This window comes from Cyprinus carpio, chromosome A12 (genome assembly GCF_018340385.1).
Source record: "Cyprinus carpio isolate SPL01 chromosome A12, ASM1834038v1, whole genome shotgun sequence".
Lineage (NCBI taxonomy): Eukaryota > Metazoa > Chordata > Actinopteri > Cypriniformes > Cyprinidae > Cyprinus > Cyprinus carpio.
The window spans coordinates 6572954-6591487 of record NC_056583.1 but is presented as its reverse complement, the minus strand read 5'-3'; the positions used below and the strand labels follow the sequence as shown (position 1 = coordinate 6591487).

The following is an 18534-nucleotide window of genomic DNA, read 5'->3' as shown; positions in this document are numbered from 1 at the left end:
TAGTGTTGACAAGGGAATACTATTTCAGTATAAACAATCATTTTTACTTTGGAATGCTAATTATGATTGGCCAATAGTGGTGTGCTGAAGTCAGGTATATTTCTGCAGTGACCACTAAACTACATAACTAAACATTTCCATTAACATGTATTTATTTGTTTGTCTAGTAGCTTTGTAATACGCATAATAATTTACCATATGTCCATGAAAGCAGTTGGTTGTTGCCTTGAGCGACTTGAGTGAAGATGAAGCTCTTTCTGAACATCTGTTTAAATACAGGGCTATAGTTGAAAGAACTGTACTGTTCACTCATTTCCGTGTAGTGGATGGTGACTGAGGATTTCAATGTAGACTCTTGCCTCTACCTAAAAAAAAAATAAAAAAAATACTGGCCTCTGCCTACATTTCTTTTAAACTCCAAGTATAACTATCAAAACTCTGAAGTATAAAGAACATCTCTAGGTTAAGTATGTAACCATGGTTCCCAGAGAGGAACAAGACAATGTGTCAGAAATGCTTTGGGAACGCTTCTGCGTGGCCGTGTCCTGAAGCATGCGTGAAATCAGTCCAATGAAATGGTGAAACGTCATGGTTGGGGTGGCGTAGAGACCAGGAAGCTTAAAAGCACATCCAAAACAAACAGCTTTAGCTTTTGATAGGTCGAAGCAAGCTGCTAACATGGATGCAGGTAGTATGGCAGGGAGACGCAGCGTCTCGTCCCCATCGGGGAACCATGGTTACATATGTAACTTAGAGACGTTCCCCCTTAGGGAGTTCAAGCTGTGTCAGAAACGCTTTGGGGACGGCAATACCCACTCCGCCATACTGACAAATGCCTGTCTAGTGTGAAATCATGGCGACCACAGCTAAGACTGAAGCATCTGAAAGTCTGGAGTGGTACCCAAGTCTAGTTTGTAAATCTAACAAATGTAAGCGGAAAGGACCACACATCTTGCCACGTACACCCTTAAGGTGGAGGGGGTCAAACCTGCAAAGAACCGTCCATGCAGGAATTCCAGAACTGAACCAACCAGGCAGTTAACTGGGACCAGCTGACAATTTCCACACCATGAAGTGAACACAACCTACTTCAAGGAGTACAGTTTCTTCATGGAGGGAGCTCTGGAGTAGAGTATGGTCTCAACAACCTCAGTTGAGAGACCCGATCAAAGGTCAAACCCCTAATACCAGGCATGGAAGACCAATACCATTCCCTGACTGAGTCAGAGGGTCCCATCTGGTTGGAATTTCCTAGGGAGAGCCATGAAGGAGGGACACATAAACGAGAGCAAATCTCGGGCCGGCGAGAAAAGTGCTACAAAAAATAGACAGACCCCATTCTGGCAGACTGTGTCCAGAACTCCCAGGAGCCGAGAAATCGGGGAAGAGATGTACAGGCACAGCCTCAACCGGATCTGTACCATGGTATCCAGTCTGAGAGGAAGTCTCAAAACACACACAGATCCACCACCTGCTCCACCACATTGGGGTGGAGCCATCATTCCCCAGGCCTCAGCCCCTGTCTCGACAGGATGTCTGCTTCCAGATTCAGATGCCCAGGGATGTAAACTGCTCTGAGTGAGAGGAGTTTTCCCTGAGCCCACAGGAGGATCTGGTGTGCCAACTTGTACACTGGGCATGAGCGCAGACCCCCCCAATGGTTGATGTAGAAGACCACCGATGTGTTATCTGTGCGGACAAGCACATCATGGCCCCTCAGGTCTGGAAGGGAGTGTTTCAGTGCATGAAATGGCCAGCATCACCAGGCAATTTAAGTGCCAATGTGAGATGGTGGCCTTCCCACAGACCCTGGGCACTCATGTCTGCTCCCCAGCCCGTGAGGGAGGCATCCGTCATTACCATTACACAACGACAAAAAGCCCACAAGACTGGGCCTTGTGACAGGAACCAAGGCTTCCTCCACATGTATAAGGTGTAAGCATGGCTGTGGGTTGCCCCTCAAGGAAAACCCTTTGGTCCTGAGCCACTACTACAAAGGTTTCATGTACAGCAGGCCAAAAGATATCACGTTGGATGCTGCTGCATTCAGACCCAACAGTCTTTGGAACTGTAGAGTGAATGACTGGCCTAGCCTCACACTGTTTACGGCTGTGGAAATCAAATAACACAATCACGGCCTCACAGAATTACAGCCTGTTTCAACGTCAGCATCTTGAATGTGAGCGTTTTGACAGAATGATTCAGTCTGCACAGACCTAGAAGCAGATGCAATCCTCCATCCTTCCATGGAACAATGAAGTACTGGATGTAGAACCCGGACACCCTCTTGAGAGGAGGAACACGTTCTGTGGCCTCCTTGCTCACGGGAGCAACTACTTCCTGTTCCGCTACCAGAGCCTGCTTGGTACACACCATCGGCAGGACCCATTGAGACACATTTGGCAGAAGTTTCCACGCTGCCAAGAGGTCTACTAAGGGAACTAATCTCTCGAGTGTGGAGATCAGGGAGAACCAACAGGTCCCGACATGGAGATTGTGATTTAGCACACCGGAAGTGTCCAATTACTCTTAGGACGATCATGAGAAGAAAGGGTGAAGCCCGTCTCCGATCCCTCTGTTAAATTAATATCTATATTTAACTTCTCAAAGCCATTTGACAATTCATCATTTAATTCCTCATAATTAAATGCAGCTAAACGACCAGACAAATACAACACGGTCTGGACGTCTGTCACAGTTTAAACCTTGTGTTTTTCTGTTCTCCTGACTTGTTTTAGTCCCTCGACCTAGTTTTCCTTAGTTCCCTTGATTAGTTCATTCTGTTCACCTGTGTCCTGTTAATTTAGTTATTGGTTCCTCTCTTACATTTGTATAAATGCTCCTTGTTTAGTTCTCTCAGTTGCCGGTTATTGTTTGTTTATGTGTACACTGCGTTGGTTGCCTGTCTGCCTGGATTTCCTGTCTGTTCTTCTGTGGATTATTATTAAAGAGTGTGTATTAGTCAACTCCTGCATCGTCACCCAGCAGCAAGTGTGACAACGTTAAGCTGAATATAATAATAATATATGCAATTGAAAGAATCATGAATAATAGCCTGCAAACACATTAACACGTTTGCACACAGTCGGAGGAAAGAGAGAGAAAGGTAACCTCCCGTCTGCTCAAAGTTTCCCCCACATTATTTTGTTGCAGACCCATAATGCAATGCCAAGGCAACGCGAGATCCAAGCCACTCGATTCTATATTGCATAAGACTTTCTTCCCTCAAGAAGAAATGCCAGCGGGAGCAGAGCTAAACATTCCAGAAAGTGCACACTTGTACACGTTGGGACATTTTATGAATAAGCACAGCAAGCCAAACAAACAACACATAAATCATGCTCATCCCCAAAAAAAAACAAATAAAAACAAAGAGAATCCCCACCCATGAACTAAATACAACATAAAGAAGCATGCGATCTAAAATGCAGTCTGCTTATATGCAAGAGATTGAGGTGGTGAGTCTTCAATCTCTTCTGATCAGTGTTAACAACATCAGCCTCCTCAGAGGAATATCGCTGCAGCAACGAGCTCTCACCCGGTGGGGGAAGAAACCACAGCGCGGGATTCCAGCCCCAAAAGAGAGCGCCAGATCCAGTGGGTGAATCAGCGAAAGGGCAAGGCCCGTCTCCAACCCCTCCGCTAGATCCATATTGCCTCCTTGCTTCAGCAACAGCGGGACCGGAACCGCAAAGATCTTATACAAGGACACACTCCTCGAAGTGTGATCATGGGAGCATTCACAGCCAGAACACAATGCACACTCAGCCCCCTCGAGAGCTGACTGTGCGTGCTCCGCTTCCAAACAAACAACACAACAGCGTGTGTGCTCGCACATGTAATGTATAGCGCAGGCAGAGAAGAACACATGGTCTGATGTGCTGCATGTTTTTCTTGCTCGCTATATATTGTTGTGATTGTGCACTGGTACTGACAAACAGCAGAATTCAGACTGACACACACACAGAGCACTTGCGGAAGACACAGAAGCTAACGCTGTTTGTTTCAGATGCACTTTTAAGCTTCCTGGTTTCTACGTCACCCCGCCCGTGACGTCTCACCATTCCACTGGACTCGCAGAGGTGTTCCCAAAGCGTTTCTGACACAGCTCAAGTTCCTTGAAGGGGAACCTTACCCAGACATTATTAATAAGTTTTTTTAATGTGAATCACAAACATCCATTGTAAACGCCTTCCTGTAAGTTACTTTTTTTTTTATTATGAATGAATATGTTGTAATAAACAATATTTCACAGAGGGTGTTAAAAATTTATTAATTAATTAATTTACTCACCCTCATTCCAAACATGAATAACTTTCATTCAATGTCGTTGCTTGACTTGTGAGAATTAAGCATGTCTGAGCTTGTTTACCATATTTGTTGTTTTATTTATGTGCAGTGATCAAAGTTTATGTGCGAATTTAAGCCAAAATAAATTTGTTTGTCGTGTAAAGCAATTATGTCTCTTTAAATTCAATTTTTAAGTTACTTTACATATATGTTACTTTGTAAATTACACAACACAACGACATTAAGCCACAACACAACAACATTCTCACAACACAGTGACATTAAGCCACAACACAACGACATTAAGCCACAAGACAACAGAAATGCTCCCGACCATAGGGGGCAGTGTTGACAGTTAAACACCAATACTTCCTTGAGATGCCACTAGAAATTCTCATAGGATTAATATGTGTAACTTAATATGTGTAATCGATTTTTAAATGAACAACGTGTTTTTATTGAATGTTTTGATATCCTGATGATCTTAATGTATCGATTCATGAATCGAGCAGAAAATAAATCAATAATATTTTTAATTTGGACAGTTTAGCTCTGCTCTTATACACAATGAACTCTATGCACGGTCACAACCATTGCTCTTTCCGTAGAGCTTTCAAAATGACGAGAGGAAAAGATGATTTTTCATTTTACAAGAACTTCCCCGAATTACTGTCAATGAATTTCATCACACGGAGAAGGGCATTAAATGTTTCAAGTTACATCAACAACTTTAGGGTGAGTATTGTTCTATCGTCTTCTAGCAAATCTAGCTAATAAGGCTGGATAATGCTGCTGCACCGATTTGAAATAAAATTAAAATAACAGGGCTAAATTAGAGTTTAGCTTTAAACTCCGTCCACCTCAGCTTTTTATAACTCATAAGAGATAGTAGAAATAACAGCAGGGCTCCCGGTAATCCACGTTTATTTGCATCGGTGGCTCTGATAGGTGTTTGCTGTGACAGGAACTTCTTCACTTGATATAAAGTATTTTAAATACTGTTGCCATTTTTAGATTGTCATGTATTGTAATAAACCTTAAAGGATCATTCACACCATAACTATAAAGATAACGATAAAGATATAGTTTTAAAAATCGTTCTCAGTATTAAAAAAAATAGCAGAGTCTACACCACAAGCTATAATGATAAAGGCACAGAGAAATTATATAGTTTGAATCACTTTCAGAACCTTTTTTTTTCCTCAGCTGATATTGACAAAAGATTGCAGCTGGTAATGCACTCACGCTGCAGAATACAGAGCGGAACTTTTATGAGCCCTGAGATTTCACAGGAAATACGTAGGCTGCGTGGCATGCATAGAGTCCATTGTCTGCGTCTGCAGACCAACTGCCCCTAGTGGTCTGGAGCATTTCCGTTGTGTTGTGAGAATGTCGTTGTGTTGTGGCTTAATGTCATTATGTTGTGAGAATGTCGTTGTGTTGTGGCTTAATGTCGTTGTGTTGTGAGAATGTCACTGTGTTGTTGCTTAATGTCATTGTGTTGTTGCTTAATGTCGTTGTGTTGTGAGCCTAAAGTCGTTGTGTTGTGAGCCTATGTTTGCTTTTTTAATGTCGCTGTGTTGTGCACTACTGGGCCACCGCAGATTTTGTTTGCATGGACTTTCGATGAATGGCAAAAAAGAGTGAGAGAAAATTAAAAAAAATATCATTTAAAAGATCTTATGGGTTTATAAAGTTGACGGAATTTTCATTTTTGAGTGAACCAACCCTTGAACTTGAACTGCATCCAGAACTTTCTTTTAACGGTAGGACTTACAAAAAAATACAACCCAACCACCAGCCTCAGTGCAACAACACATCCACATGACCACTTAAGTGGGGAGCAGTTGCTCAGGCTTCACTGCTCAACAAACCAAAGCGCACTCATGTGTTTTTGACTGAGTGTGACTTCGTATAGCTGCCCATCCCATTGCAGAACACTACACAACTGACCACAAGAATGAAGCCATGCTCCCTCTGTGACCAAAACTCAGCATGTGGAGCACACTGGAATTCAGCAGTGAAAGCAACAGAAAAGAAACCACTAAAAAGAAGGAAAACAATCAAAAGCTTCACCATCCTGGAGGCTGTTTTATAGAGAGTATGTGGCAAATTAGCACCAAACTGACAGGAAAGAAAACCTCTTATTGGTGTGGAATAGTAAAAATCGGTGAGAGTTGTGGTGGTTTCGTTCATCGTGTTAGTCAGAGGGAGGCCAGAGAGGGCAGGAAAGAGTTAATGTTACAGTGGTGCTCTACTGCATGGCTCCACTCCAAATGAAATATCAACAGCATGTCCCAGAGTGCTGAGCAAAAAGCACGAGATAAGAAAGGAGCTAAAGAAGAGAGAAAGACAGGGGGGAAAATGGAGTGGTGCAATGGAAAAAAGAAAACAAGGAAACAGATAGAGACAGCACAAAAGATGATTTGGAGTGTGGGGTGACCTTAAGACCTGAAACACATGTGGGACATCAAACTTCGTCCCCTTGGAATTATAAGGTTCTATCTGACATTTTTGTCAAAATTGAGTTATTCACATATTCTTATTCTGTGTCAATGTATTTACATTATGTGATAGATTTTTTAATGTTGTGTACATTATGGGATTTTTTATTTAAAAAACAATAAGGTTCTATCTACACAGTCAAATGAAACACAAAAACTTTGAAGCTCAATATCTCAAAACTACTCTGAATGCAGATAGAACCTTATAATTCCAAGGGGACAACTTTACTTTATCTGCTACTGAAAATAGCAATATTTCTATGAGATGATTACTAGAATGTTCCATTTAATAATAGTCACTCTGTATTTTATGAAAATTATTACACTACATTATCACTCCTCCTAAATCCACCTGGAGACCAAAACAAAAGAATTCACATACTGTAGATAAATATATTAAAATAAAGAATATAATATACATACATGACTTGGTAGAAATAGTAGTAATATAAATATTACTACTATGTCCATGCAGAAGGATGTTCATTTAAAAAAATACAAAAATGAATAATAATAATTAAAAATATATAATTTTTACAGTTTAAAAGCTATTCTTGTCAACATTAGGATTAGGGTTATCATAAATGTATGACAACATTTAAAAGTACAAAATAGGTGTAACATGCAGAGAAAGCAGGCAAAGGTGAGGATCTAAATGCAAGGAGTAGTTTAATAGAGAAACAGATAAACACCAACTAAAACACAAGGAACAAGGAGCTTCAAACACAAGCATGAACATCGACTGACACAGCATAAGTGAAACACTAGTGCTGCGTCTCAATGTGCCTACTTATACTATGCCCTTAAAGTATGCTCTCTTTTGGTGAAGAAAAAGTACACACTTTTGAGTGCGTAGTAGAAGTGTAGGCAAGCTTTGGGACATACTATCATGTCACACAATTACGTCTTTAAAGGACCGTTCTGTCGCACGTTACATATACCCTCTCACTTTAAACTGGCCTGTCAATCATCTTGTCACAGTTAACATCCTCCACATTTCATTTAACTTCCTACCGTACAGGAGAGAAAAGAAGTAGCTTGTTGATCTGCCAGACACGGGTCTTTCATGCGGAGAACTCTGCTCATATTTTCTGCATAATGATTCATTTAAAAGTTAACAACCAAATGGATGTTTATAAAAGCTCACTTTGCTGTTGTAGATGAAACATAACATGGATAACAATAAATAAATATTTTTTACCAGGTTAAATGTTGATTATTAGTAACTCAAACCCCTTTTTGTAAACCTCTCTACCTAACCATCGATCGCGCATCTGCCACGTTTGTAGTTTTTCTAACATGTTTTATTGGTGTTTGTAGGTCTGGACTGTATCCTTCACAAAAGCGCAATGGATTGTGGGCAATTTTAGCCATTAGAGTGTGCATTGATCCAGTATATAATCAGTATTATACCTGGTCGGAATTGAAAAGTCCATTTGTAATTTTACGCAAAATCCGATATTCGCAGAGTTATTAGGTCATGTTTTCTCCCTTTTTTTCCAAACCCTGACAAACCCCAGTCTCCCTTTTTTGCAGAATGCGATACATCCTCTAAACCAATCACAGTGCACCATTCCACGCACTCTAGACAGTAATGGCAGCACTTTGAATACACCCGGCATCCTAGTTTTCCTCATCTGCTTTGTACTTTCTGATCAACAAACAAGGGATGCACGATAAATCGCATGTGATTGTTATGTGCCTCTCGTCAGTAAAGCCCATTCTGTGATTATAAGTACCGGTAAATCTCCATCATGTGCTTTCAGATGGAAATTATTCAGATGCATTTAATACACAGAGCCGTACAAGCTACGCTATATCTATATATAAAAAGCACAAATTAATTGTATTATATTAGGATTACCCCATTACAATAGTCATGGCACATTTATTGTCCAACTACAAATATTTAAGCAAAATGTATATTTTACTCAGAATTATTCTGAAGATGAAGATTCAGTAGATGCAGAACATACCTGTGAAATATAAGTTATGCACTGAGGAAAACAGCACATCTCAAACGTATTAAATAGTGCAAGTATCCTCTCAGTCAGCAGCAGCACATGTATCTGTCAGAGTATCTGATGGGGTAAGCTTTAAACTATACATGTTTACTACTGTATATTTTACGAATTATTTAAAGGCCCTTAATATAAAGCATGACTCATGTTTAATATATATTGGATTATGCACTTTCCCAGAGCAGCTCACTTCGTGTCCTCAGCTATTTTTCAGATGCGCTCGTAACAAACTACTGTATATCGATATAAATGGTATTGCCTCATGCCATATCGTTCATAAAAATATCTCGATATATTGTAAAAATTCTATATACTGCCCAGCCCTATTAAGCAACTTCTAGGACTGCATGTACACAGGTCATCTGTCCTCTGGGAAAAAAAAAAAAAAGTTTAAATGGCAACAAGCTGGTGCTAAAATCAGTTTAGGACGTAACAAAATCGAGTATTGTGGCATTAAACCTTTGAATAAAAAGATTTTAGTATCAAGACAACCATTTATTTTTATTTTTTTACCCACCATTAAACAAGCAAAAACAAACCTTCCTCTCATTGGCCACTTTACATGGCTTTCAGACTGTTGCTTCCTGTTTAATACAGCAGTTTTAGGCTAGAATAAGCTGTGAAGTGGACCACACTTTATGCCAATAGTCAACAGTCTAGGTATGTGAGAATATTTGCTCCTACCCACCATCAACCACTAACAACTGCCTGGGGAACATAAATACACTACCAATCATTACTTATAGCCAGATTATAGAGTTGACAAGCCTGCTGAGATTATGTCAGGGCAAGCTCTCACAAGCTGATGGGATAATATTAGACCAAAGGAACGAGAGAGCAAGAGAGAGAGAGAGAGTCTAAGGACTAGCAGGGTAGATGGGCCTGGGTTTTCTCTCAGCTCCATGTGTATCTGGTGAGGGTCTAAGCTCTGCAGATAGCACTGGAGAAACTGATACTGGCAGCAAAAGGAGGGAGAGGGGAATTCTGCTGATCACAATAAGGCCTCTTTTCTCTGAAAATGTTATCAGGTTCAAGTAGGGAAAGGACAGGCTTGGCTTTCTTTTTATAGTAGAGTGCCTAGGGCTGTGTGACATGTAATTACATCATAATGCAACCTGAGAGCTTGTCTGCAGTTTACGGTCTGCTAGTTAATTACAGTGTGTATGATGTTACCATAATGTTTGAGCATTTTACTGCACTGATAATGGTGATAATTTCAGTGTATTTTGATCCTACAAGGATGGAACCGACAAAACATGAATACAGTGGCTGCCAAATGCGGCTCAGATTCTTGACTATAAATTAAACTCGCCCTTGAGGTCCACACTTTGGTGAACACATTTGGGACAGTCTTAAAGACATTGTGGTGTGGATGTTTAAGTCAACATGAATCAAAGTAGACTTGATTTCTTAATGCACATTCCAGGTCTTGTACACCTTAACATGTTTTAACCAGTAGCTTCAGGAAACCTACACAATGTGGAGAACATACAAACTGCATAAAGAAAAGCCATATATTAGATTAACTGTCTTTTTTAACAATATTTTTATTTAAAGGAACTGAATAATTATACAAATTTGTTGTAAAGTATGGTATTGTAAAGTAACTATTAGGATTAGTTTTTAGGAAATGTGTATGAAATTAACTGTTACTTCAGATGTTATCTGCTATGGGATCTTTTCGGGCAGGATAAATAAAATATACTTTCCAACACAGCTTACTGATCCAACATGTAATTATGCAGGAAATTAAACATTTATCTGGAATTAGTATCAGAAATTGATTTGAATATTACAATAAATGCTTCTGTTACTCTATTGCTCTATGTTGTACTGAAATTCAAAGCTTACCATGCATCTTCTTGGAAATAAAGCTTCATATCTTTAAGTCTATACCATACGTAGTCAGTGATATTTCTCTGTATATGTTACGATGTGTGTATTTTAGATCCTGAATGAGCAACAGCTATTTTAGACTATTCAAGACTGCGCAAATTCCCTCTCATTTTACTAGCATTACAATTTCCATATGAGTAAAATGTTATGTATATGTTTTTAAATTAATTATTAATTTAACCAGTGTTTAAATCAATAACTGTTACAAAATGCATGTTGTTAACAAAATCGTTGTTGAAACATTTGCAGTTAGCCTACTGTATGAATAAAAACAATATGACAACACAACATAATTACATAAACAGTGAATAGCCTGTACAAAGCGAATTAAGGTATATGCGCATACTATATGTTACAAAGCATAAAACTTTATTCAGATTTCAGCATGAACACTTTGTCATTTGTAATGTATGTTCTCCTTACGTTGTTCATCATGTTCATCTGATGTTTGCTACTGTAATGAATATGAACATAACTTTTTAATAAGAAGGGGAAATACCCGACATTTAACAAATAACCATTTATAGTACATGTTTAGGACGTTTGTGTTGTAATGTACTGGGAGACTTCAGATAAAAAAACAGTGACTCATTAGGTGATATCATTGTCCAGTATTGTACTGTCAGCAATTTATGAAAAAAAAAAACAGCGTTCCTTCGACATGGTGAAAACTTGACGCTACAGCAGCTCTTCTTCTTCTTCATGTTCTCTGATGCACTAACTCTGCAGCAGCACTTCTTCGTCATCGTCTTGTCTAATGCACTTAACCAAGCGTTCTAACCACGACCTCGTCTCTCCCCACCCCCAACCATTTGAATTTCCACAGGCGGGAATTATTTTAATGATATTCTAATGGGCCACTTTGTGACAAAACAGGGCAGTTGTGGCCTACTGGTTAGAGAGTCGGTGTGTAACCCGAAGGTTGCGGGTACAAGTCTTAGGTCCAGCAGGGATTGTAAGTGGGTGGAGGGATTCTACAGTGCTCTCTTACACCCTCAATACCATGACTGAGGTGAGACCCTTGAGGAAGGCACCAAACCGCCAACTGCTTCCCGGGTGCTGCAGCAATATGGCCACCCACTGCTCTGGGTGTGTGTTCATATTGTGTGTGCACTTGGATGGGTTAAATGCAGAGCACAAATTCTGAGCATGGGTCACCATACTTGGCCTCACTTCACTCACTCACTCAACACCCTGGAAAACAATGCTGTAGTCCAAACAAGCTGTTTGTTGTAGTTCTTGAAAAGGGATTTTTTTTTTTTTTTTTTTTTTTTTTTTTTTTAAATTGAGATTTGTAACTTTGAGTATCTTTTTATGCCCAAACATACACACTACACACTGTCTAAAATTCAAAAAGTGAAAAGGCATAATAGGACCCCTTTAAAAACATTGAATTTCCTATTATGAATACTAGGGAATACCAATATGGTGGTGCAGTGGCTTCATTTTTTTTTGCAGTGGCTTCATTTTCAGTGAATTAAGGTATATGTGCAGACTTTACTTATGGATACTTGTGAAAATTAATAAGAACACATTGTATGGGATTATGCAAGACAGGACACAAAACCAAATCAAGTACACAATTTTGGGCAGAGTCACAGTATATATGTTCCACACAGCACTTTCCTTACTGCATGATTAAGTAACTGACCCAGTGATATAGTCCAGATCTCCAGAGCTGCATCTGAAAGTCAAAAAGTATTACTAAAACTATTACTTTCCCTTTGCTTCTTCCCATTTCCATGCATTTTCTGCTCCACCCTATTATATAAGTTTTGAATGTTTTCCAGAGTCACTTTTTCTGGCAGGTCCAATAAAACATCTGTGGGAAACACCTATGATTAAAAATCCATATGAGGAATCGTCCCATGCACATACACCAGCACTGTTCCAAAACCTACAGAGCTGCCTACTAAGCATTTTAAGACACCATAGTTGTGCTCACAATACAAAAGGTGTTTCTAAATGTGAGCACCAACATATATATGTGCCTTCTCCATGGTGGAACAATCCCAGAATGCACTGCAATAATTTCATTGAAAATAAATATTCATGATGATGGAGCGGAGATAAATGTCAATTATAAATAGATTTAATTTAATACTTAAAAATATACTTAAAAATATATTTAAAAATGTACTCAATATTTGCATGCACTGAAATGCAGATTGCTATATATAAATATACTGAATAATTGAATTATTTAAATCCTGTCAGGGAACCAAATAAAATCACACTGAAACTACTAAATTTGGTGACTTCAAAAAAACTTAATTCGATGAAGTTATGTGAAGAAATTATCTTTGTGTTACTGATTCATGTGAAACCGATGTACATGATTAAAATCAACACACTTTTTTCAGTGTATGTGATTTCACGCTTTTTATCACTTACTGCTTGTAGAAGACCAAACTGCTTATTTTGCTGTTTATGTAAAGCATTTTGAAGAAGTCACTTATAAAATTTTATTATAATTTGGATAAATTTGGCTAATCATGGCACATCACAACTTAATTTCTAATTTATTATAAATATTATTATTATTAATTTATTAATTTATTTATTTTTAATTATACAATTTATGATATACTTGGAATGCAGCATCTACTTTCGGCCCACAGGCCTTAATCAAATTTGATTCCCTTGCAAAACTAAAAATTACCATTTTTTTTTTTTTTTTTTTTTTTTTTTATTGAGTACTATTAAGTAATATTTTTTTTTTTATTGTTTTAGTTAAAGATTTAATAATTTTGTCTGTTTTTTATGTCTATATAGTTGTATTAATTTTATTTCAGTTTTAGGTATTTTCGTACATCAAGTACTTCAAACTAAATGAAAATAGTAGGCCTTGCCAACTAGCTGAAATAAAATAAGTTTTGTATATATATTTTATTTCATGTAACAACAGTTTTTTTTTTTTTATGGTTTTTGTTTTAATTTTAGTTTACTGTAATTTCCTTGTTTGAGCAGAAAAATAACCCAGCATTTTTTAGCATGCAAGTGTTCTCCTACCTGCATGACCTAATTGTTCTCTCTCTCTTTCTCAACATCTATCTATTCTTTATCATTCACTAACTCTCTCTCTTTCTTGCTTGCTCTGATAAGCTCTGGGATTAATTTTGTCTGACATGTAAAGATTATCTAATACCATCAAAGGAAGCAGGAAGATAAAACGATAGTGTATTAAAATAAGTGGAGTCAAGACTTAACCATTTCACTGTGTGTGTATTGAAGGTAAAGAACCTCTGTATTTCCCGAGTAACCCGCACAGAGCTATCTGTGCCTCCTTCCACTCCAGGCACCATAAGGGTTTAACTCCCCAGTCCCTACTCCCATTCCTGCCTTCCCTCCATCTTTTCCCACACTCACATGCTCTCTAGAGGCACTGGATGCAGCATCATGGCTTCAGGCAGTAAAATCGCCATGGCATTACCAGCTTTTACTGCACAATTTGAATACCCATCTTGAAAAAATATCTGTGCATCCCACATTGTTTGCATGTTTGTCAAACTGACCACACTGCATTGTAGGATGCATTGTATGTGCTATTGTTTTGGCAAAAATCAGGTCATGCATTCCATGAATAAAGAAAATTTGCATACTGTGCTGTATATAGTATACATACAATAGATTGTGTAAAACAGCATGGAATTATGCTATTTAAAATGAGGAATTTACTAGCCAATGTTACTCTGTATCACTGCTACTATTTTGTGATTGTGTAATCATTATTTTGTCACACAAAAAAATGCATACCGTACACTCATGTAATGCAATATATATTATATAGCAAAAACTAATTTCTTACTTCGTCACAAAATGCAAAGTAAATAAAAAAGTATGTTCAACTTTATCTGCATACATAAAGTGTATTTGCATAGGGCTTTACCATTGATTACTTGTATCGTTATAAAATGTACATTAAATTTGCTAAATGCGACTATAAAACAAAGATATCTTCTGATTTTTTTTTTTTTTTTTTTTTTTTTTATGTAGTATATATAAACACACACACAGCAACTGTTTCCACACAGGTCTGTTTGCTTTTGTTCAGACAAACAGGTAGTCCAGCCATTGGCTGAGGTAGAAGTTGACATGTTGGGACACATAAAAAAAAACTGGGCAATGATCTGAAATGTCAGCAGTGTCTTCTTAAACTCCACTGAAAAATGTCTGGCAAGTTCATTGCATGTGCGCAGTCTGGTTGTATACCATACATTATTGAATCACGGCAGTAACAAGTATTCAGTATAGTACAGTTCAGATATCAGTGTCATTATATTGATTTAAGAGTGTTATTATTCAAGCTGTAAACATTGACAGTTCTATTACAGTTAAAGACAGCTCTCCACAAACATACTCAACATAATGTAATATAATTAAACAATCAACAAGGTCAAAGAGAAAAGAAAAGCTTCTATGAACAAAATGGCTATGCGATATAATAACTCCATTCTAAGAGCTATAATGAGGTAAATCAGGCCCAAAATGAAGCAGTTATACTCCACAATAATAGAAGCTCTATCATATTACAGTCAACCATACCGGATACATGTCTGATTTAATTTTCAAAACAATCTGTTCCATACACTGTGCAAAAACAACTGAAATAAAACTTTGAAAACAGAGCAATTGAAATAATTAAATTCCATTTGCCAGGAGATATTGAGTCACTATCATGTTCTTAATGCCAGAATGCTTTTTCCATCCCATGCTGACACTGGCCTTACATGGTCTCAGCTCATCAGGAGACAAAGAAAGAGCAAATTGTGCGTCATTTTGGAACATCAAACAACGAAACACAAACAGTGAAATATTATAGCCATTATTACAACACAGGGGTGTGTTTCCTGTTACCTGAGTCTTGTATTGAAGATTGTTTGTATTGGAGTTGTGTATCAACCCTCACAATACATAACAGCTGTTTAAGATTGAAATCATGGCCAAAACAATCAGCATATACAAGAGTCATTTGAAACGAGGCAAAGTTTAATGGGTAAACATGATAGGTCTGAACTCACACACACACTTGCCAGCAGTGAACAGGACACTGCATGTGAGAAGAGTGTATTGTACTATGACCTTGATTTAATTACCTACAAGGTAACAGAGTTTGCATTAGTTATCTTCCCTAAAACTCTACAGAATAACATTTGGACTAAATATAAACAAATACAATAAATAAAACCTTCGTAATACAAAATTGTATACAGAGCCTTTGCAACAATAAGAAATTTTCAGCATATCCATCTATATTTATATGAAGACAAATTCTTACCTTCATCTTGCCAATCTTGTTGAGTTTGTCTTATCATTCATGGTGTTATGATATATCTAAACTGTTACTGTATCAGTAGTCTTGGTTCTGGATATAGTTTTGGTTAAGGGTTTTAAGCTACAAAGTAAATCATCTGGCTCAAAGGTGAATCAGAATTGTATTTTATTTCATTTTTTTTTTTTTTTTGCTTCAAACTTTGGCAAAGGATTCTGGCTTCCATAGTAACAGCAACTTCTCTGATCTTCTGAATTATGGGATTATATCTCTTCACCAAAAATTTACCAATTACACTTGTCTTTGTCAAGGATGTAACTAAATGTTTAGGAGGGCCAGATGTAAATGTTTAAGAATAAATCAAAACTCAGCACACTGTCATGGTAATTTGTAATGTGAATTGGTGCTAAAAATCACATTGTAAAAATGTATATGGAATTGCCCCCTCGCAAAATGCTTAAATTTTCTCATGAGATTGAATTGGAAAAACCTACTTTTATAAACCACTATTCAGAATATTGGAAGGCATGTGCCGTTATTAGTTACCACTGTCTGTCACTATTTATTTCTTTACTTTTTAAGTACGTAAAGAAAAAAAAGAAAGATCCTGTATTCATTTAATTTTCCTTAAAAACATTGTAAACAAAATATTAAACAGTAACATAGTATAGCACTATATGTAAAACAATATATTCATTAATTTCTATGACATATGAATATATATATATATATATATATATATATATATATATAAACATCTTTAACCATTACTCTACCATACTACAATTTTTATGAATATGTTTAGAATTATGTAGTTCACAAACGTCACAAATAAAATTGGATTTCTTCAGTGAGTGTTGCACCTTTTCTAATTGATATGTTCAGCATTTAAAAATCTGAGGAAATGGTAGGCCTACACAAAATAAGTTTAGATAAGCATTTTTTTTTCTCTCTTTATTTTTCCAGAATTATCATTATCGAATTTAGGTTCTAAATATTTGCTATTGCCTGTATGTCAGCAACAATGTTCCTCTTATTTAGCCTATTTCAGCGTGCAGTGAAATATTGAGCGACTGACTCTTCACTAAGACAGTACAACAGCTAGGTTATAAGCATATTAAAGTATGAAATAATCTTGGCAAAACCAACCCTGCCTACCTACAGTAGACCGCATTTATGAGCAGTATATATGCCCTAAAATGCTGTCTAGGTACAGTATATTCAATTTGCTTTGAGACGCTGCCCATTTATTCAGCACTATCGCACTCCGTGTAAAACAACTTACAAAATTAATCTTGCAGTGTCATGCTGCACATTCAATCCCTAAATAAAACATCTCTAGCACGTGTTATCTTCAGCAGTTGTTTAATGAAGAAGAGAAAGTAAATGAAGATCTTGAATAAATACCTGAACCTGTTGACTCCGCCCCCGCTGCCGCTCACCGCCTCAACTCCTGCCTGCCGCGCAGTTTCATCAGCACGATGCTGCAGTAAAGTTCCCTGTCCGCTCAAGAAAGGAGCAATAAGCGCGTCTGAGGCAGCGGCCATTGGAAAGTCATGTTTGCTGTGTGTCTCTGTGTGTGTGTGTGAAACCCAACACAAGTGAATGAGCCCGCCCCGTTTCCTCAAAGTCCCATTAACTCTCTCATCTCCATTTTTGACAGTCTCTCTCGCTGCATGTGTTTCTAACAACATAGCATAACTTTTAAAAATTTGCCTATATTAATAGACATTGTTGTAAGATATATGCATTAGGGCATAATATTAATGTGCATTAATTGTTGATTAATGTTTTTATATTTTGAGTTTTAAGTCCTATTGCATCTTAAAGAGAACATGCTGCACTTACTGTATAATGACATTACAATAATAAAAAAATGCACAGAAAGAGGAACTGTAGCTAAATCAGAGCTTCATGTTGTAGGTGCTACATGTAGACAGTACTCCAGTAGTGGTAATATTCAGTGATATTCTTTGGGGAAACTATCTTACAACACTTTCAGGCAAATTTACAATTATTTGGAATTATTACACACAAAAACCACGAAAGTAAGCTCTAGCCCTGAACAGTAAATACATTATTTCACAACTGAATCATATTTCACTGATTTCCAGATTGCTTCATGTTAATCTGAGGAAAACCTATATTAACTTACTGCTGTAAGCAATATAATTTCAGCTGATATTATGGAAAATGCCATTTATGAGCGTCTTGACTAGCCACAAACTGTGGCTCAACTAATGGCATGAGTTGTCTGTCTGGTCCATCAATAGCTGACAGAGGCAGTGTTCAGAAAACTAGTTTGAAAGCAGTCAGTTTTCTTTCTGCAGTTGCATTTGGTGAATCGCTTGGTGCAGAAATTACACAGACTCAAACCTGACTCCATTTACTTTTTATACAGATGTTCCAGGATTTATTGTGTAGGATTCAGCTATGCACATTATAGCCTACATATTTTATAAAAAGATGTGTGCAGCTCACAGAGGAGCATGGCTCTAGCAATGTCAAGGTCATGTATGATTTGTAGTGAATGCATGAACTGATAAAAATG

The 18534-nt window shown here is 37.5% G+C and overlaps 1 protein-coding gene across 2 annotated transcripts in view; it reads right to left on the bottom strand.

The window, feature by feature from the left end:
• The window catches only part of LOC109101281 (retinoic acid receptor alpha-A-like), a 146113-nt gene extending 128552 nt beyond the window's left edge, over positions 1 to 17561 (bottom strand). For both annotated transcript variants that reach the window (XM_042767335.1, XM_042767334.1), the window contains exon 1: positions 17391 to 17561. The gene's annotated coding sequence lies outside the window, so the exon portion shown is untranslated. The remainder of the gene's footprint in view (positions 1 to 17390) is intronic.
• Between the last annotated feature and the right edge of the window lie 973 nt (positions 17562 to 18534).